General features: G+C 45.8%; 1 pseudogene; it reads right to left on the minus strand.

Moving 5' to 3' along the window:
* Positions 1–9,341: 9,341 nt before the first annotated feature.
* LOC142844162 (ribonucleoprotein PTB-binding 1 pseudogene) lies at positions 9,342–21,404 on the minus strand (annotated as a pseudogene).
* Between the last annotated feature and the right edge of the window lie 29 nt (positions 21,405–21,433).

The raw sequence follows: 21,433 nt of genomic DNA on the forward strand, positions 1-21,433 counted from the left end.
GTGTCAGAGTTAAACCTGAAAACTTAATGAGGGGTCAGCATCCTGCTGTGCCTCCTGCCTCCAACTTGCCTGAGTCTGCCTGAATCTGCACTGGCCAGTGAAATTCTTTAAGAAGGCTTCTGTTTTTCCCAGCCTTTTAAAGGTGAGCAGGCTTTTCCACTTCTTTTGGAGGTGGGTGGGGTGTGCTTCCGGGAAGCTGCCTCATCCATGCCACAGTCACATTGGTAAAATCTCATCTCGTGTTTTTTCTGCCTAGACCTTGCCAAACTGTGACAGCAAGAGACCCAGAGAAGACTGTGCGACTGGTGTGGTGGTCCATCTCTCCAGCTGTCTTCCTCATTAGAACCATCCTGGGTATCTTCTATATTCAAGAATGTGTCCCAGCATTCAGCGCAGGTCGTTGTGATGGCGGATACCCCGGCCTCTGGTGTCACTCTGTTCTCCTGCCCCCCCAAATTTTATGGCGATATCTCCAGACTCGGATCCCCCTCGTTTCTCCTTGGAGCGCTGCGGTTTCAAGATACAGAAGTGTGGCTTATCCGAGCCCCTCCAGACTTTGCCCCACAGTGGTGAGTGGTCACTCTCACCCCACCCACGGGGAGTATCCCCCACACACACACACACACTGGAAACTGAACCCACCCCACACTGTGAACCTAGAACTGTAGACAGCATTTCTAATAACTCGGGGAATCAGCCACATTCTGTCCAACCCAGGCTGGTTTCTTAAGTCCCAGCATCGTCTAGCCTCAGTTTCTTGAGTCTGGAACTACAAGTGGGTGTCACATGTTCTTTTGTTTTGGAGAATCATTTTTAATTTGTTTGTTTGTTTGTTTCTTTTTCATGACAGGGTTTCTCTGTAGCTTTGGAGTCTGTCCTGCTGTCCTGGAACTAGCTCTTTTAGACCAGGCTGGCCCTGAAATCACCTGCCTCCCGAGTGCTAGCACTGAAGGCGAGCACAGCCACCACTGCCTGGCTTTGTTTTGGAGAATCTTACCATCCTATGCAGCAGTTAAACTCGGATCTTTCTGCTTCTACCTCCCAATGGCAGCTACCGAGCCCAATATTATACAATGCTGGTGATGAAATCCAGGGCCCATTCATACTAGGCACAAACTCCATATCTGAGCCTCGTCCCTCGCTCGCCTGCCTTAAACATTACTTAGCCATTAACGATGGGGATTAGATTTAATGTCAGCACTCAGGAGACTGAGGCATGGAAATGGTAGGCTTCGCGGCCAGCATGAGATAGGGAATACCAAGCTAGCATCACACACAGAGGGTCTGTCTCAAGAAACAGTCAGGAGCCGGGTAAAGCCAGGTCGTGATGGTGCAGCACATGGGAGGCAAGGGCGGGTGGATCTCCGAGTTCCCTCCCAGCCTGGTCTACAGAGTGCGTTCCAGGACAGCCAGGGCTACACAGAGAAGCCCTGTTTTGAAAAGCAAATATTAAAAAACGAAGCAAGCAAGCCAGGAACGGTGGCACGTGTCTGTTTTCAGTACCTGGGAGGTGATGCATGCTGATCAGGAGTTCTAGGCCTCACCCAAGCCCCACACAACAGAAGTTAGTTGAGACCAAACTCAGTGTTTAGCACCCTAGCCTAGAAAAGCTGCTTCTAGCCCCGGCCTCCCGCTTTGCAAAGGATCTAGCCAGCCTCTGCTTTCTCCCTTTCTTTCCTCAGCCGCAATGGGTGGCATGTGCCCCTCTCTGGCTCTAAGACTGTTAAGGGCAAACTGGATGGCAAGAGGTGGTGATGCAGGGTCCTTACTGGCAGCCCTCAAGCTGGAGAAGCCACCTTGCTGGCATCGTCAAGAGAGGTGGGAGGAAGACTCACTTGCCTTTTGTAGAGTTCTTCAACCCTGTCCTTGTCTGTTCCCCCTCACTGCCGACTGTCTGTACCTTGTACTCATGGTCGTCTATTTTCTTTGCGAAAGCATATGACTCTTAAACCCCACAGTGGCATATCTATTGGTTCCTTCTAACGAAGAATCCTTTCTTTTTCTCTCCTCTTGTTTGGACTCCGGTTTACTGTATGTAGTCCCGGCTGCCAAGGACCGTCGATCCTCCTGCCCTCAGCCAACTGAGTGTAGGTGGTATAGGTATGTAACTTGTCTCAGTGTATTTTAGAAGTTTTACTTTTTAAATCATCTATGTAGGGATGGATATCCTTCATATTTTAATCCTTTTGCCTCTGCGTACAAATGTAGGGATTACAGGAATTCCACACCAAGCCTGGTTTTTTGGTTCTGAAAACCAAACCCATGTTTCTGCTTGGTGAGGAAGAGTTACCCTAACTGAGTCACACCTAGAACTCAGGCAGGCTAGCCTCAGACTAGGTATTTCTCTCTGTAGCTGAGAAATACCTCCTGATGGAACTGAAGATCTTACACATTGACCCTGATTTCTCTCTCCCCTCTCTTTCTCTCTTTCTCTCTCTCTCTCTCTCTCTCTCTCTCTCTCTCTCTCTCTCTCTCTCCCTCTCTCTCTCTCTCTTTTAGCCTTTCTAGATGACCTGTTTTTCTGACGGAGAGTCTTTAGAAGTTGCACACACAAGGGGTGTAGCTGGACGCCACTCTTCTTCTGAAGCTAGTGAACTGTGTTCTTTGTGGGGGAGGAAGAGCAGGCTGTCCCAGTCATGTATCATCTCAGAGTCCCCAGACTCTCCCCTGTGTATCCAGGCAGCGTTGAAGGTATGTTCTGACCAGAAGCCCTCGAGTCGCCCGCAACTAACTCCCTATGCACCTGCGTGAAACAAAATGGAAGTCACCAGCCCTAACCAGCCCATGTCCCGACTTCAGGCTGATTAAACTAGGAAGATGGAACCTCACCCCCACTGCTTGAAGGTTTAGTCACCTCACCCCTTGGGGCAATCTCCTATCCCTCACATTTAGACAGTTCTAGGGAGTTTGTGGATTTGTCTTAAAACTAGATGATAGAGCTAGGGTGAAGGTGTATGCCTATAATCCCAGGACTCTAGAGGTTTAGTCTAGTGACTAGCCATAAATTCAAGGCCAGCCTGGCCTCCATGAGGAACAGTAGGCTAGGCTTTGGTGGCTCTCTGTCTAAAACACAGAAAGTGAACAAAGGACTAATGCTCACTGTGCCTAGCATACACACTGGCTCTGGGCCTGGCTTCTTTAGCATAAAATGAAACCAGGTGGAGCATGCCGTGAATCCCGGTATTGGGGGGAAGACACAAGAGGATCAGAGAGTCAAGGCCTTCTTCCAACACAGAAAGTTGGAGGCCCGTCTAGGAGGAATGCCACTCTTTTTGAAAAACCAACAGCACCTACCCCCAAATCTTAATGCCCCAATCTGAGAAAACAGTGACATAGCAGCCCATTCCAACCACGTATTCCTTGTGAATCAAAAGATCTTTCTGACAGAGAGAAGAAATTTGGCATCCAGATGTGCAGGGCTATTTCCTGTGACTCACATCTGGAATTGTCCTGAGCCAATTGAGTTCATCCTTGTGCACAGCACTGAGGAGCTGTTGGGTAAGTACTCCCTGCTGGCCCTGTGGGAGGCACTGACAGGAAGGTTTGGGGAACATGGAGATCCCCACCTGTGCCAATGAGAAAGGCAGGAAGGCTGCTGGCCCTGCCACACATCAGAAACTCTGATGTTGTGCTGCCCCCTTGTGGCACTTCTGTACCAGTTCCGTGTTAGTGAGCCTGGTTTCCTGGGGTCCCTGCTTCAATTCCTGCCACAAACTGGGGTGAATGGGTGTGCTCAGAGGTGGGGTGGGGGGAAGCTTCCACTGCTCTGTACCCATCTGACGTGATTCTATCCTTCTTTACTTCATTCCATTTCTACAGTATCCTAATAAAAGAACAAAATAGCTGTCATAGATGTTCTGTCCAGGGGTTGTCCCTGAAGAAATTTCGTAAACTACATTGCTGCTTCTTCCTGGCCCCGCTATCTATAAAGAGAAACGATTGTCACTAAGCAAGAGTGTGAAATCGACTCCCTGGGTGAGATTCAGAAGCACAAGAAGCCTGACAATGACTGTCTGTCTGTACGCTGTCTAGTTACCTTGTTTGGTATGTGTTCATGTGCAGAATCCAAGGAAAAGGACCGGCAGGCTTGCTGAAGCTGGCCACCCCGGCACCTGGAGATGGAGACAGGTGAATCTCCGTTTTTGTTCTGTTGTTGTGATTTTTTTGTTTTGGAGACAGGGTTTTTCTGTTTGGCCCTTCCTCTCTAGACCAGGCTGGCCTTGAACTCACAGAGATGTGCCAGCTTCTGACTCCTGAATGCCAGGATTGTGGGTGTGTGCCACCTTTGAGGCAGATGCATTTCCACGTCAGTGGCCTTGAGAAAGCCTGTGTTAAAACACAATGTGCCTGGCACTCGAAAGTGACATCTGACACCGAACACCTGTGCTACACACACATACCTTGAGCTTGCAAGTGTGTGTGTCTACGGACACCGCTGCACACGTACACAGTGTAAGCATATAGTGTGTGAGTGCATCTGCACACACTTAAGTCAAAATAGTGTAAGGAAACACAAGGTCGGCCTGGGGCGCTGTGGACCTTTAGTCCCAGCAGTTGGGAGGCAGAGGCAGGCAGATCTCCGTGACGTCAGCTTGATCTACAACTGCAGAACTTGCTGTCCCAGGAATCCTGGGCTACCCACAGAAGTCGGTCTATAAAAAAAACAAACAAGGTGAAGGGAAAAGAGGAAGAAGTACAAAGTTAGTTGAAGAAGCAGGTAGAAGATCTGACCTCCTCTGCAGGAGCATCCTGCTGGCCAGACCTAGGAGAACGAGACAGGATGCTGCTGCTGAGAACACTGGGTGGTCCTCTCTGGATGCTAGATGGTTTGCAGAGCCCAGCAAGCCAAGCGCTGGGGTATCTTATTACTGCTGGGTAGAATTGAGTTGGTGGGCTGACAAGGTGATCCCAGCTTTGTTAGCACTGTGGGTCACCTGGATGTCTCACCTCTCTGCAGCACAGGACTAGACGCCTCTCAGAAGCCAAGACCCTGCACTAGGGAGAAAAGAAGGCCACCTTGATCGATTCTACTGGCGCTAACCCCTGCTTCTTCCCCAATCATGGCAATATATGTTTCTATGTTGGAAATAAAATGACATTGTTAAATGATCTAGCTTTTGGTTGTTTGGATACAGGGCCTGTTGTCTGAGAAATCACATCTCTAACACACAGGAAGCAGAGAGGGAGAGTTATCTGTAAGTAAAGAGGGCAAGGCTTTAAGTTCTCTAAGCCCACCCACAGTGACATACTTCCCCTAAGAGGCTCCTGTGCCACAAGTTCCATAATCTCCCGAAACCTCACCACCAATTGGAGACCGAGCACTTACATTCATGAATTTATAGAAGACATTTCGCTTTCAAACTACCATGCCCACTGAGCTAATCCACAGGCCCCAGGGTAATCTTTAGTTCCAAGTCACCCTTTGCTACAAAATTAAGTCTCAAAAAAAAAATCCGAAAGGAAGGCTGGACATAGGGGTGCATCCATTTATTCCCAGCATTCAGGAGGCAGTGTCAGATAGCTCTCTTGAGTGCGAGGTCTACATAGTCTCCAAAATAAATAAATAAATAAAGATGGCTGTTACTGCCTGTAAATTGAAAAGAGAGAAATTTTTGCCAAGTGAGATGGTGTGCGCTCTAGTCCTTGTACTGGGGTAGTGGAGGGAGAGAGATTTATTGGACATTATCCTTGGCTAATTAGCAAGCTCAACAAGTCTAGGATTTATGAGATTTTTCTGTCTCCACATAAAAGAAAGAGCCGGGTAGGGGTGATGCATGTCTTTAATCCCAGCACTCGAGAGGCAGAGGCAGGTGGATCTCTGTGATTTGGAGAGGAGGTCTACGAAGAAAGACCTTTTCATGCCTTTCCTGATGATCCCTTGGACTCTCAGAGCAACAGGAAAGCACTAGCCAGTTATAAATACCTATAATCCCAGCTCTGTGGAGCCCAAGCAGGAGGATCACAAATTCAATGGCAGCCTAAGAGCCCGTCCCAAAACAAAAGCCGGAGGTGGAATTCCACAGCAGAATGCTTGTGTTGCATGCCCACAGCCCTGGGTTTGAGCCCCAGCAGAGCAGAAACTACAGGGTAAGAGCGGTCTTTGTGGCCATTGGGCTGATAAACTGCTCTGCAGACAATATTCCAGTCAAGGAGAACCATGTCTATAACGTATGTTTGAATGTTTCAGGGAATACAAAATAAGTGATTAGAAATGTAAATGTTTAGGGAAATGTAAATGTACATACAGAGCTTCTTCTTCTTCTTCATCGTCTTTGTCTCCTCCTCCTCCTCCTCCTCCTCCTCCTCCTCCTCCTCCTCCTCCTCCTCCTCCTTCTTCTTCTTCTTCTTCATCTTCATCTTGGTATGTTGAGAGAAGGTTTCTGTGTAGCTTTGGTGGCAGTCCTAGAACTAGTTCTTGTAGACCCGGCTGGTCTTCCGCTTCCTGAGTGCTGGGATTAAAGGCATGTGCCACCAACACCCAAATATACAGTGCTTCGTTTTCTGCCTTTCAGGTGTTTTTGGTTTTTTTGTTTGTTTGTTTTTTGGAATTTCATGTTGTCAAGGCTGGCCTTGATCTCACTATGGAATGAGGCTGGTTTTGATTTTCTTGTGTCCATTTCCTCAGTATTTTGAGTTCAGACATGTGGCAGCAGCCTAGCTTGTGTGTATGTTTGTGTGCACGGGTGGTCATGCGTGTATGAGAGTGAAGGAATCTTTTGGGTGTCTTCTTCTTCTCTCCACAGCTTACATTTGACACAAGGACTCTCACTGAACCTGGAGCTCATTGACTGGCTAGGCTGCTGGGGAGGAGCTTCTGTCCCAACTGTCCCCAGCTTTTACATGATGGAAGGAATCTGAACTCCAGTCTTCATGCTTACACAGCAGGCATTTTACTGACCGAGGCTTCTCCCTTGCCCCTCTTTCCAACCTTTGCAAAGTCTGAAGTTGCTTCTCAATAAGAAAGTGTTTTAAAACTGGATTGTATAACTTGGCGGTGGTTGCACAAGGACTTGGGAGGTAGGCAGAGGCAGGCAGATTTCTGTGAGTTCAAGGCAAGCCTGGTCTACAGAGTGAGTCCTAACTGCTTCCATCACTACTTAGATACCATGTCTTGAAAAAGCAAAAATACATAGATAGATAAAATAAAATAAAAAAGCCCCAAATTTAGACCATACAAGATAGTGACACACTGTCTCTTGAGTGGTAGGATTGCACCCATGTGCTACCACATCCGGCTTTATATAGAAACTTTGAAGAGCTCAGTGGGGGAAGGCGCTTGCTACCAAGCCTGATGAGTTCAGTCCTCTAGACCTCCATTGTGGGGGGTGAGAACAGACTCCCTTGGGTTGTCCTCTGGCTTCCACATATGCTCCATGCCATGAATATTCACTCATAAATAAGCACATAATGAAATGATGATAAAAGGAAAAAGTACCAAGCTGGGCATGGCAACACATAGCTTTAATCCCGGCACTTAGACATGATCCTTACTCTACTTAGACCTTGAACTTCTGATTCTTCTAAGTTGAAGGAGAAGGATCAGAACTCTCAGGCCAACCTTGGCTCAACATTTCCCAGTTGGAGGCTAGCCTGGGTTATATGATTAATAAGCAAGTGGACCTAGAACCCATGTGATGCCCTATGCGTTAATCTCACCTGCTGGGAGACAGACAGAAGGATTATAAATGCAAAGCCAGCCCGAGTTACATGCCAAGTTCCATGCCTGCCTGGACTGTATAGTAAGATCCTGGCTCCACAAAACAAAACAACAAGGATTAGTTGAATATGGCAGCACATGCCTTTAATCCCAGAACTCAGAAGCAAGAGATCTTTGTGGGTTCAAGATCAGTGTATATATGGAGTTTCAGGACTACAGAAAGACCCTGTCAAAGCAATGACAAAAAACAAAATCAATAATTGATTGAGGGAAGAAAAGGGAGAAGGAGGTAAAGACATCACGCACTAGTTGAGTACATGTACACACACATGACCACACATGTTACATACATACACACACACACACAAGCTGGGGTGGTGGCACATGTCTATACTTGAGTTCTTCCCAAGGTCCTGCACATATGATGTCCCTACTGAAAAAATAAATAGATGCGTAAATAAAAGAAAAGGTTTAAAGTAAGGACAGTTAAATGCACCATGGGATCCACTACATTATGGAATAATATGGATCTGGGAAGAGGAATAAAAATTTCTTAGCCAGCCTCGGTGGCACATGCCTGTAACTCTAACACCTGAGAGGCAGAGACAGGAAGATCAGAAGCTCAAGGTCATCCTCAGTTAAATATTGAATTTGAGGTCAATTTGGGTTTCAAGAAATCATCTCTCAAAAATAAATAAAACCTTGCAGTATTGGCCTCAGTTATTAAGTAGACACACCTGGGAAGACAGAACCTCAAAGAGTTGCCTTCACCAGATTGGCCTGCAGACATGACTACAGGGTGTGTTCTTCATTGTTAATTCATGCAGGGGAGCCTGGTCTCATTGTGGTGGATAATGTGATCCTGGGACAGGTGGTTTTGTTGTACAAGGAAGGTAGAAAGGCAGAGAGACAAAGCCAGTAACCAGCCTCATCCATGGTCTCTGCTTCAGTTCCTGCCTCCAGCTTTGAACCTCAGCTTTCCTCATTGATGGATGGTGAAGTGTAGTAAAGAACAAACCCCAGTCTCCCCGAGTTGGTATCAGTCATGGCGTTTATCACAGCAGTGGAAACCTAACTAGGAAAGACCCAAAATGTGACTAGACCTCTCAGCCATTTCAGTCCCTTGGGGGAGCCTCCCATTGACTATCACAACAAAGACCAGTATTTCCTGAGGATCTAATTCTCTACAGTGGTGCAACCACCCTAGAAGATTCCAGCCAGGGCTTGTTAAGATTAACTCCTTCTGGTCCTGACTGAAGGCAGGTTTTGCTGTGAGGCCACTCTACTTTGAGACCAAAGCAGGCTTGGTCCCAGCCATCCATCCCAGAAGGCTGTTCACATCACCCCTGAGAGATAAGCAGGGTCAAAGCACTGACAAGAGTCAAAGGTCACCTTCCAGAGCAGATCTAGAGCTGACAGTGGCTCTAGCAGATGTGATAACTCAAATGGACTCAACAGACATCGATAGAACATTGCATCCAAACAGAAAAGAAAATACCTTCTTCTCAGCACCTCATGGAACCTTCTCAAAAATTGAGCACATACTGGGTAACAAAGCAAACCTCAACAGATACAAAACATTTGAAACACCCCATGCATCTTATCAGATCTCCATGGCTTAAAATTAGAATTCAACAGCAATGCTAATTCCAGAGCCCACAAACACATGGAAATTAAACAATGCTCACCAGCCACAGGTCTCCTTGCCTTCCAGGTTGCTGGATGAAAGCAGGCTATGTAGATTCAGGTACGGGTTCAAGGAGATGCGGTAGTCCTTTGGGGGCTCCTCCAACAGTGACAACCCAGGGGTGGTTGGCAGGGGCACATTGTCCTTCAGGAGGCCTCTAACAAAGACTGGGGCCTCAGAGCCCCACAAGGGTTGGGTGTGGAGTGAGCTGGAATGCTGGGGAATGCAGACTCATGGGCTCCCGGTCTCCCCAGAAGGGCCCAGCAGTGGTGGTAGTAAGGGATTGTGGCTTCCCTCAGCAGGTTTCAGTCCCAGAGCCAGCATCACCATCTGAAGACACCTCCCAAGGAGGGAATTGACAGGTTGGGCACCTGCCTGGAGGTACCCAGAGGGGAGTCTCCCAGGATCTCAGGTTTCTTCTGACTCTGGGTGTGCAGGGCTAACTGGAGCAGGGCAGTGGACAGGGTAGGTCCGCTGAGCCGTAGCATGGAGTGGGCACACCCAAAAGGCCCTGCTGGCCACTGGCACTTCATGCAGCAGAGGATTGAGCAGCAGTTGGAGGGAGGTAGATGGGCCCAGATTGTCCAACAGCTGCAGGACGTTTGGCTCAGGCGGGAGTCCCTTGCCTCGATTGGGAGCCATGGCCTGGGCAGCAATGAGTGCTGTCAGCATGCTGCGGCCAGGAGGACCTGGAGCACAGAAGGACACACGAAGGTGACTGCCACCCAGGGCCAGGCTACCTGCCCTCTGGTTCTGCAGCCTCTGCCATCTCTGCTGTCTCATACTCCAGTACTGCAAAGCCCCTCAGCTGCCCACCCTGGCCACATGGCAGGTGAAAGAAGGTGGGTATATCGACCGCGGACAGTGCCTGGTGCAGGGCATCCACGTCATTGAAGCCAGGTGGCAGATGGTCCACACAGAGGCACCGGGAGTGCAACAAGGCAGGAGACAGCGGCCCAGCATCTGTGCAATACACATACAGTGTTTAGGGGCTCAGTGGTTTGCACAGTAAATCAGCCTTGCCCTGGCAGCCGAGCCGTTCATCATGTACTCTGCAAAGCCATAGCCCTTAGAGTGGCCTGTGCGCTCTCTGTACACTACGAAGCAGCGCTCCAGGCTGCCAAAGGGCCACATCAGCTCCTCACACTGCCTGTGTCACGCTGGGTGGCAGCTTGGCCACACACAACAGAGCATCTGTAGGCTGCAGCTGAACTGACAGCTCCGGCTCTCGAAGCCGGCTCTGGTGGAAGCCTTGATGGCAGCTTCACCCTGCTCCCCTTCCAGCAGGGTCACGAAAGCTGTCCCTTTGTATTTGTCCACCAACTGTCCTTGAGTTCATAGTCGCTCAGAAGATCACAATAGCCTACTTCCTGGTTGGTCAAGTCTCCCGGAAGACCCCGGGTCAGTATCATGGCAGCGGTTACGGAACTGGCACTCAGTAAGTTTCAGGTGCTTCCGGATCTCTTCTGGTCCCAAGGACAGCAGCTCCTGTTCAGATGCTCATCGATAGGCGGTCCACAAAGTTTCCTCTTTGGCCTCCGCCTCCAGGTTGAGCAGCAGCCAGTGAGTCAAGAACTTTAAATCTTTGAAGAAAGAATTTAAAGAAGACACTAGAAGATGGAAAGATGTCCCATGCTCTTGGGTAGGCTAAATTTACGTAGTAAAAATGGCAATCTTACCAAAACCAATCTACAGATTCAAAGCCATGTCTATCAAAATCCCAGCAAAATTCTTCACAGACCTCAAAAGAACAACACTCAACCTCATATGGAAAAGCAAAAAGTCCAGGATAACCAAAAGAATCCTGTACAATAAAGGAACTTCTGAAGGCCTCACAATCCCTGACTCAAACTCTACTACAGAGCTACAATACTGAAACCGCCTGGTATTGGCATAAGAACACACAGGAGGACCAATGGAACTGAATCAAAGAATGGATATCAATCCACACACCTACAAACACCTGATATTTGACAAAGAAGTAAAAATATAAAATGGAAAAAAGAAAGCATATTCAACAAATGGTGCTGGCATAACTGAATATCAATATGTCGAGGAATGAAATAGGTCCATACTATCGCCATGCACAAAGCTCAAATCCAGAAGGATCAAAGATCTCAACATGACACCAACCACACTGAACCTCATGGAAGAGAAAGTGGGAAATACACTTGAACAGATTGACACAGGAGACCACTTCCTAAATAGAACCTCAGTAGCACAAACATCGAGAGCAACAGTTAATAAACGGGACCTCCTGAAACTGAGAAGCTTCTGTAAAGCAGAGAACATGCATGGTCAACAAGACAAAATGGCAAGCTACAGATTTGGAAACGATCTTCACCAAACCCCCCCCCCCCCCACATCAGACAGAGGGCTGTTCTCCAAAATATACAGAGAACTCAAGAAATTGGTCATCAAATGAACAAATATTCCAGTAAAAAATGTGATGCAGACCTAAACAGAGAAATCTCAACAGATGAATCTAAAATGGCTGCAAGACACTTAAGGAAATGCTCACCATCCTTAGCCTTCCGAGAAATGCAAATGAAAATAACTCTGAGCTAATATCTTACACCTGTCAGAATGGCCAAGATCAAAACACCAATGACAGCATTTTCTGCAGAGGATATATGGTGGGGTAAATGGTACACTCCTGCATTGCTGGTAGGAATGAAAGCTGATACAGCCACTTTGGGCATCAGTATGGCGATTTCTCCAAAAATTAGGAAACAACCTTCCTCAAGACCAAGCAATACCACTTTTGGATATATATATCTCCAAAGGATGATCAATCATACCACAAGGGCATGTGCTCAACTATGTTCATAACAGTATTATTTGTCATAGTCAGAACCTGGAAAAAACCTAAATGCCCCTTGACTGATGAATGGATAAGGAAAATGTGGGACATTTACACAATGGAGTACTACACAGCAGAAAAAAATAATGACATCTTGAAATTTGCAGGCAAATGGATGGATGTAGAAAGCATCATATTGAAGGAGGTAACCCAGACCCAGAAAGACAAATATCATAAGCACTCCCTCATGAGTGGACATAAAGCAAAGAAAACCCAGCCAATCATTCACAAACCAGAGAACCTGGACAACAAAGAGGACCCTAAGAGTGACACACAGGGATCTAATGGACATGGCAAGTAGGAAAAGACAACTCCTGAGTAAACTGTGAGCATGGGGGTCATAGGAGAGGGTAGAGGGGAGGGGGATGATGGGAGGGGAGGGGAGAAAATTATATCTCACTAAAAACGATAAATGATTGAAAAAAGTAGAGCTGGGAGTGGATAGCTGATCTTGTGGTTTGGTCTTGGGTTCGACTGCAGGACAAACAGGCAGTGGAGACATTTGGAGAAGGTGGGGTGTGGCAGTGAGGGACTGGAGGTCAGACGGTGACAACAATGAGAGCCTTAGCAGTAGCAGATGGCTTAATGCAGGTGGCAATGGCTGGTATTTCTGAGGCATGAGATCATAAAGACCTGGAACTAAGACAGCACCAACTGTACCAGGGTTTAGAATCCACATAGACAGAGACACAAAACAGAATTTAAATCATCAAAGTAGCCATGAGAGCTAAAGGAGTCTAAAAACACCCAGAAAAGTTACTTGGGAGTTGCCCTAGCTCCGAGGTCTGCTCTAAATTTTTCATTTGCATTCTCAACTATTTTGGTGGTTATTTGGTTTATTTTGGGAGGATTTCCCCCTCTACTTTCCCTAAAATATTGGCCCAGAACATCAGGTTTTATTGAAGAAACCACATGTGCCTCCCCTTTCAGGGGTGTGAATTCTGGGACCACTGATGGATTTTTTTCCTCTGATCACTTTGAACATAGCAACCCACTGCCTGCTGCGGTCCTAGTTTTCTGTCTGGTGGGAAATTGTATGAGGAGTTTATGGAGAAAATGTGACACAGTCTATTCTTCTCAGCCCCGTAGAAGTTAGTCACTTGCCCTGGAGTGTCCTGGGAAACAAAGCATTGCCACAGCATCCCACAGTCAGTCAGAGGCTACCATGTTACTCTGATCAATCTGAGTCTACTACAAAAGGAATTGATTGCTTTGAGGATGGATGTGATGGGTTCCATGAGCCAAAAGTCATGACAGAATGTTAGGGTCTGTGAGAAGTGGACCATGCTCCCCATCCACTAATAGATGGGTGTCAGTGTGTGCCAGGTGGAAATGTCAACTTGACACACGCTGGAGTAATCTGAGGAAGAAGGAACTTAACTATCTAATAGGTAAGTCTATGGGGAATTTCAATCAGTGTCTGATGTCCCTGGGTTGGAGGTCATGGGTGTATCTATAAAATAAGCTGTCTTAGAGAGGAAAGGAGAGCAAGTCAGTAAGTGGCTTTACTCCATGGTACCTGCTTTGGTTCCTGCCTCGAGGTTCTGGTCTTGACTTCCTGCCCTGACTTCCACTCATGGTAGCTTCTGATAGGAAAGTGAAAGGGAAGTAAAGCTTCCTTCCTCCAGTTGTTTTTGGTCATGATGTTTCTTCACAGGAAGAGAAAACAAGTATACAGTGTCCATACCCGTTGAAGGACAACATCCAGAGCCTGTTATAATTCACACGATTCCACCTACTGTGATTATTAAAGTGGTTTCTATTAGGGTTTGGATGTGTAATACCCAAGAAGGATCCTGTGTTTGAACTCTGATCTCTAGCATGTGGCCATGTTTCAAAGTTGGGGAAAACCTGGTAAATAAACCCAGAAGTAAACGGTAGGACAGGCGGTGTTGTAGAATATTAATTTAAGGTGTGTGACTTCTGTTTAGGTTGCACTTGTTTAACTCTGTGAAGCTGTGATGCTTTGCCTGTCTAAAACACCTGGTGGGCTAATGAAGATTTTAATGGCCAAACGTAAGGCAGGAGAAAGGATAGGTTGGTCAGTCACACAGAGAGTATAAATGGAAGGAGAAATCGTAGAGGAAGGAACAGAGAAAGAGCAAGAGAACAAGGAGAGCAGGATGCTAGGGTAAGCTATCCAGTTATCCAGACACTGAGTAATAATCAAAGAAAGATACACAGAGTGCTTTAAAAAAAAACAAAAAACTAAAAAGCCCAGAGCCAGAGGGAAAGGTGGACAAAATAATTCAAAGATAAGAAAAACTGGAAAGGAACAAGCCAAGCTAAGGCTAGGCATTGTAAGTAAGAAGAAGCTACTGTGTATAATTTAATTGGGAGCTGGGTGTCAGGTCCCCAAAAGAACAAAAGAATGAAAGAACAGAAACGATCAAAAAAAAGGGAGATATAGTGAATGCTAACTGGGTGTAACCAGCCTCCCCAGGCCCCTACGTGCCAACTGACCAGGGCAGCCTTCCTGTACTTAGGGACAGAATGTGAAGAAAACCAGTGATCTAAGCTAAGCCATCATTGGTCCATTTCTTGCTCTGACCTCACAATGACAGAACCCTGTTTCTTAACTGCTCTGGCTGAGGCTGCCTCCTCTCCTTACAGTTGAGAGGCTGATTTTCAGTTGAAAGAGTGATTTAGATAGAAGTGAGCTGGTCCCACTTGGTGGATATTCATGAGCTGTTGAATCTGAACACAGTGAGTTTCCTTCAAAGGTCACAGATTTGGGGTTTAGAGGTTTGTGTTTCCAGGATTGAAAATAACCATATCTTCCTTTCTTTCTTCCTTGGTCTGGGGTATAATTTGGGGCAATTTTTATTATCTGCATCAATTAGATGTTTACTCTATTTTAACCTTTAGTTTTAATATTTTCTCTGGGCTCATTCCTTCGTTCACCATTTTAAAACATCTGTTTACATTGACTCTACAACATGAGTATTCTCACAGCGACATTGATCTACACGCACATGGAAAGCTTTGACCACATTCCCCTGATCTCACTGCCTCCTGCCCACCCTTTTCAAGTCCCTTGGTGTTCTCACTTAATAACTCAGTCAGGTACTTTCGAGTCCAGGCCAAGTCATGTGGACTCCTGTCCAGAGGACTGACAGGCACACTGGATGGTGTCCTAAGGAAGGGCACAGATGGATGTCTGCCTGTGCTCTAGCAGAAAACCTCCTCCAAATTGGTTATCTTAGAATCTTTCTGGCAGTTCAAAGTCAGGGCTGGAGAGGGCCAGAGGTAAGAGTTAGATCCCATTTGTGATGCTAATGATGGAACAGGGGATTCAAGAACAGAAAAAGTGAAAGTCTGAAAGAACCTGTTCTTTGAGGAAGAGAGGAACTTCCCTTGGTGGGACATAGCACACCAGGTCCCTCCACCATCTTCTATCCTTCTGTGTGCCTGAAACTGGCCTTATGTGGGACGTTTTCATTTTCTATCAGGGGGCAGGGTGATTGCAGTACTAAAGCTCATGTGTTATCAGGCACGGTGTGGGGGCAATAATCATTTGGAAGCAAAGGATCAGTTCTGCTGGCCAGAGACCTCAAGGAACACGGTCTAGAACAAAACTACCTAGTGCTGGGATGTTCTGCCCAGCACTCCAGAGACCCACCCCAAATACCTGTCCTTTTGGAAAAAACAGGGGGACATTTTGTTGACAAGGACTGCCTTTATTTGATTATCACAAGCCTGGGCTAGAGGAAAACTCTTTCATCTCATCTTTTCTTTATTTTTCCAGACAGGGATCCTCTCAGTGTGGCTCTGGCTGTTATGGACCTTGGTTTGTAGACCAGGCTGGCCTGGACCTCACAGAGAGCTGCTAGCCAGTAACTAAGTGTGTAATGTTTGTACATACGATGCCCTAGGGGTGTGAACGTTCTATTGACAGAGAAGGAACGTCCTGCTTGAACTTTCGTAAACTTCCATCCAGTTTCTTTGGCTTATGCCCCATAGCTGGTTCTGCGTGGGTCCTGTGAGGTCCATTTAAAGGGTAAATCTGTTGATTACTTAGGTGAGGTGAAGGCAGCATAGCTTCAAGAACACAAAAAGGCTGAGTGCCACCCTCCCACCTCAGGTGTTGATGTCACACTCATGACACACTTGTGTCCATTGTGATGAGGAGCGGCGGGCCGCTTCCTGCCACCCGGCTAGCTGTGCCTGAAATAATTACACAGAAACTGTATTCTTTTAAACACTGACTGGCCCATTAGTTCCAGCCTCTTATTGGCTAGCTCTTACATATTGATCTAACCCATTTCTAATAATCTGTGTAACACCAAAAGTGCCTTACCAGGAAAGATCTTAACCTGCGTCTGTCTGGAGTGGGAGAATCATGGTGACTACTTGACTCAGCTTCTAGCTCCCAGCATTCTGTTCTGTTTACTCCGCCTACGTAATATCCTGTTCTATTAAAGGGCCAAGGCAGTCTCTTTATTTAACCAATGAAATTAACACAAAACAGAAGACTCTCCCCCATCATTTCCGCTTTTTCTGTTTAAACAAAAAAGAAAGGCTTTCACTTTAACATAGTAAGATTACATATAACAAAACTGTTATCAAGCAAGAATTACAGTTACGATATCTATTTTATCCTTTATCATAACTGAGGAAAACTATAACTATCTATCTATTCTTCAACTCCATCAAAGACTCCAGAAGCATATAATATTACCTAAGTAAATGAGAAGTAAACAACTTACAAAACTCTAGAAATCACAGAGACATCTCGCTGCCTGGACAGTCACCCAAAGTTCCTCTGTACCATTGGGGCATCCATCTTCGGCCTACAGGCCCATAGTATCCAGTGCCATTTCCATGAAGCAGGAAATTTCAAAGGCAGTTTAGTCACAATCTGTTGTGTCCTGCAGAATGTCTCACAGACTCTTTCATGAATCAGGAACCCAGAAAGATCATATCACCTTTAGGCAAGTTCAGCAGTCCTCTTTCTGCGGGTTCTTTGTGGCCAGTCCAGTTTATGCAACAGTCCAGGCAAGAGCAGTTTCTTGCCGAAATGGCTATCAAACTCCATGAGGAGTCTCTTCGATGCCCATCTTCCTCTTGAAGTAGATTGGTGCTGCCAGGAGCAGATGTGTCTCATTGTCATGAAAAGCCCTAAGTTATTAAAACATCAAATGCCATATTCTGCAGTCTTTGAAAGATATGAAGAATGTCTATCTAATTGAAATGTATCTCTATATATCTAGGAAATCTAACTAACATGACTACAAATTTGACTATTATTGATGATTATCCATTAACAACATATATACATTACATTTTTAAATGAACTACACAATCACAATACCTTAATCAAGATTAGAAATACATATACATATAACAAAATTGACCTTAAAATCCACAAAAATGCAAATTATTCATATCTCTATCAGTCCGTGCCCTGTGTCTCACAGCCAAGGTTACTTTTGAAGCACTGGGATCCTCAATCATGTACAAGACAAATGCATTCGTTTCCCTTCTGTTTGCTTTTGCTTTTTTGTTTGGTGAGAGAGTGTCTCCTGTACTACAGGCTGGCCTCAAGAGCACTGTGTAGCCAAAGATGACCTGAACTGCTGGTCCTCCTGCCTCAACTTTCCTAGCTTTAATAATTGCCATGTGCCGGGCCACAGCGGTGCATGCCTTTAATCCCAGCAATCGGTAGGCAGAGGCAGCTGAACCTCTGTGACTTTGAGGCCAGCCTGGTCTACAGAGCTAGTTCAGGGACAGCCATGATTGTTAAACAGAGAACCTGTCCTGACAAACCAATAAAAAAAAAGCCAAGTGCTCACCTTTATGAGACTTTTCATGTTTTTCTGTCAGTTTAATGGCCTAACCTGAATCTACCTGATTTTAATTACTATCTTCTCCCCAGGGCCTGACAATCAACACCTCACCACATAGGCTGAGGCCTAGCGGGATTTCTGGTCCCGCTGTTACCAGCTTGGCCACAATCACCAAATGTAAGTTTTAACTAAGCCCTTTTCTTCTATTTACCAATAAAGTCTTGGGAGTCAGAGTCGGGCGGTGGTGGCGCACTCTTTAATCCCAGCACTTGGGAGGCAGAGGTAGGTGGATCTCTGTGAGTTTCAGGCAGCCTGGTCTACAACAGCTAGTTCTAGGACAGGAACCAAAAGCTACGGAAAAACCCTGTCTCGAAAAATATGCAAAAAAAAAAAAACCTTGGGAGTCAGATGTTGGGGTGCTAACCTGCTAGCTCAGAGAAGCCAAGAAGCAACGAATCTACTTTCCTATTTGGACAGAGACCCAGCAAGAAAAGCATCTTTTCACTCATCCCAAACTAAAAAGACCCCGAATAGCTAAGTGCCTCCCTACACAATCCTGTGCATCCCTCTCTTCCTATATTGCTGGCTGGTTTGTTCTTCCTTGGCTAATTCTTGTCAACTTGTTGCCCACTCCACTCCCTGAGTTTCTTTGTTTGTCTTTTCTTTTCTTCCCTTCATTTCAGTTTGTTGAGACAGATGGATAGGTACGCCTTGCAGAGTGAGGTTGGATATTTATTTAGTGGATATGGAGGGAAGGGGAAAGAGGAGAGGAGCAGAGAGGCAGAGAGAGACAGAAACAGAAAAGGGAAGAGGAGTAGTAGGGAGAATGGAGCAAGGCAGAAGCGGCCTCTTCGAGAGGAGAGATGGGAAAAGCCACATTCTCCTGATCTCATTGCTTCCTGCCCACCCCTCTCAAGTCCCTTCATGTTCTTATTTTTTCACTCAGTCGTTCTGTACTTGGTGACAGAAGGGGAAGAAAACCCGTGAGCTGTGAAAAGCCACCATTTGTCCTTTTCTTGCTATGACCTCACAATGCCAGCGCCTGTGCCATCACATCACTGGCTGAGGTTGCCTCCTCTCCTTACAGTGCAAGCGGGTTCGTGAGGTGGAAAGTGGTTGGAGCTCTGTGCTGGTGAAAGAGACTATTTGGACTTTCAAGAGCTGCTGGACTCCAACATAGTAAGTTTCCCTCCAGCTTTGTTGCCTTTGATTGTTGTTGTTGTTGTTTTTTTGTTGTCTGTGTATTTATTCATTTTCTGGCTTGATTTATGAGCTTACTTTTTCATGTTTTTTTTTTTACTCTGGTTATTGTGTGAGTGTATGGGAGGAGAATTCAAGACAGAAATTCTCTGTGTAACAGAATAACTCTGTGTATGGCCTTCCTGGAACTCAGTCTGTAGATATGGCTGGCCTCAAGCTAAAAGATTACCTGCTTTGCCTTCTGAGTGTTGGGATTAAGGGCATGTGCCACCGCAGCCCGGTAGTTTTTATATTTAAGTTGTGCATCTTGGGGCATAACTTTTCATATTATTATTTTATGTGTATGAGTATATTGTTTTCTTTCTTTGTGTGTACCAAGAGCCTCGCACCTGTGGAGGTCACAAGAAGAAGACAGATTAGCTAGAACTCGAATAACAATTGATTGTGAGCACCATGTGTGTTGGGCCTCGAACCAGGGGTCTCTGAAAAAGCAGGAGGTGCTGTTAAACACTAACTCATCTCTCCAGAACCTCTTTCTTTAGTTTTACTTCTTCATTTACTTTTGTTATGTGTTCTTTGGTTCCTTTCTCTTTTCTCATTTCAAGCCTTTCCTTGTTATGGCGTACCATATCATAGGAACAATTTAGTCCTGGCAATCGCAGGAACATCTCTAATGCATTCTGAGCACTTGATCATGTGATTAACCCACGCTGCTATGCTTTCTTCTCACACGACCTCCTCCACATTCCTAGGAGCCTCCTCTTATGTTGAGGACCTCCTCCTGCTCCCAAGTTCCACATATGAGAGAAGAAAAGTGACACATTTGAAGGACTGGCTTTTCCCATGTAGAGCGATCTTCTCTGGTGACAACCATGTTCTTGAGAGCCCCACAGTTTCATCCTTCTCTGTGGCCGTCCTTCTGTATGACTGTGGCACTCTTGCCCTTAATTCTGTTTCAGTGTTGTGTTGTCAGGCTAAATGCGTAGAGCTATCCTTGCAAGGATCCTTGGGAGCATATTTTAACCGTGAAGTATGGCCTGACTTATGTGAATTTGGTGAAAAGTATTAAGTAGTATTATTAAGGACTTTACATCTATGTTCATCATGGAAATAGCCTCTATTATTCTTCATTGTGTTTTCCTGCTTTGGGCATGAATGAGTTTGGAACTACTAAGGACCTTTCTATTTTATGGAGTATTGAGGAACACTGACATTTGTTTTCAAGAGATTGGGAGGATTCATCAGTAGGTTTGCCTGCTCCTGGGCTTTCCTATGCAGTTTCCTTCCTCATGAATATTTCAATCTTGTTCTTCATCATGTCTTCTTACTTGAATTTATATCAAGAAGTTTCTCAATTCCATCCACATTTTCCAGTCCATGAGAAGGACTCTCAGGGTTTTCAAAAACAGATTTCTTTGGGAGATGGGTTAGCCTGGAGAAATAGCCCAGTAGTTAGGAACATGGACTCTTCTCGCAGAAGACCAGGTCTGCCTCACAGCAATCCCATGACAACATAACTTCTTGAAGTGCCGCACCTAGGGGATCTGTTGCCGTCTTATGTCTTTCCAGGTCATAGAAAGAAAATTAATCAAAGAGACTTATATCACTCTTTAAAATTATATATAGTACATGTGAGTGTACATTTAGGTGACCTCAAGTGTGTGTTTGTGTGTATACATATGTGTGTGTGTGTGTGTAGATGTGTGTGTGTGTGTGTGTCTGTGTTTGCCCTTGAGATCGTCCACGCATGTGTTTGGATGCCCTCAGAGGGCAGAAGTGTAGGATCTCCTAAACTGGAGTCACTTGATCCGCTTGGCCTGGGTCCTGAGAACCAAACACAGGTCCTCTGCCAGAATAGTAAACCTTCTGACCTCCTGAGCCATCTCCCCACCTAGACACTCTCTGTTTTCAGGGTGTCTGTTGTCTCCTCAACTTCTCATGCATATGATTTTATTAGTATCTTGTCTCTCAATGAGTGTTCAGCTCAAGTAAGAGGATGATTCTCCTTCCCAATCAGTGGCTCGTAGCTTCTGCGACCCTTTGTTTTCTTCTCTCAGTTTCTGGGTGAATCCGGCCAACCTGACCTGTGTTATGTTCTGCTGTCCACTGCTTTGGAAGGTACTTCCTTCCCTTCCTGAGCACTACGTAGCTGGTTAGGTTGCCTGAAATATCTGTGACTCTTTTTCTCTTTGGAATGTAGGAATTCATAGTGATAAACATTCTCATTGGTGTGATTT

This window comes from Microtus pennsylvanicus, chromosome 2 (assembly GCF_037038515.1).
Source record: "Microtus pennsylvanicus isolate mMicPen1 chromosome 2, mMicPen1.hap1, whole genome shotgun sequence".
NCBI classification, from domain to species: Eukaryota; Metazoa; Chordata; class Mammalia; order Rodentia; family Cricetidae; genus Microtus; species Microtus pennsylvanicus.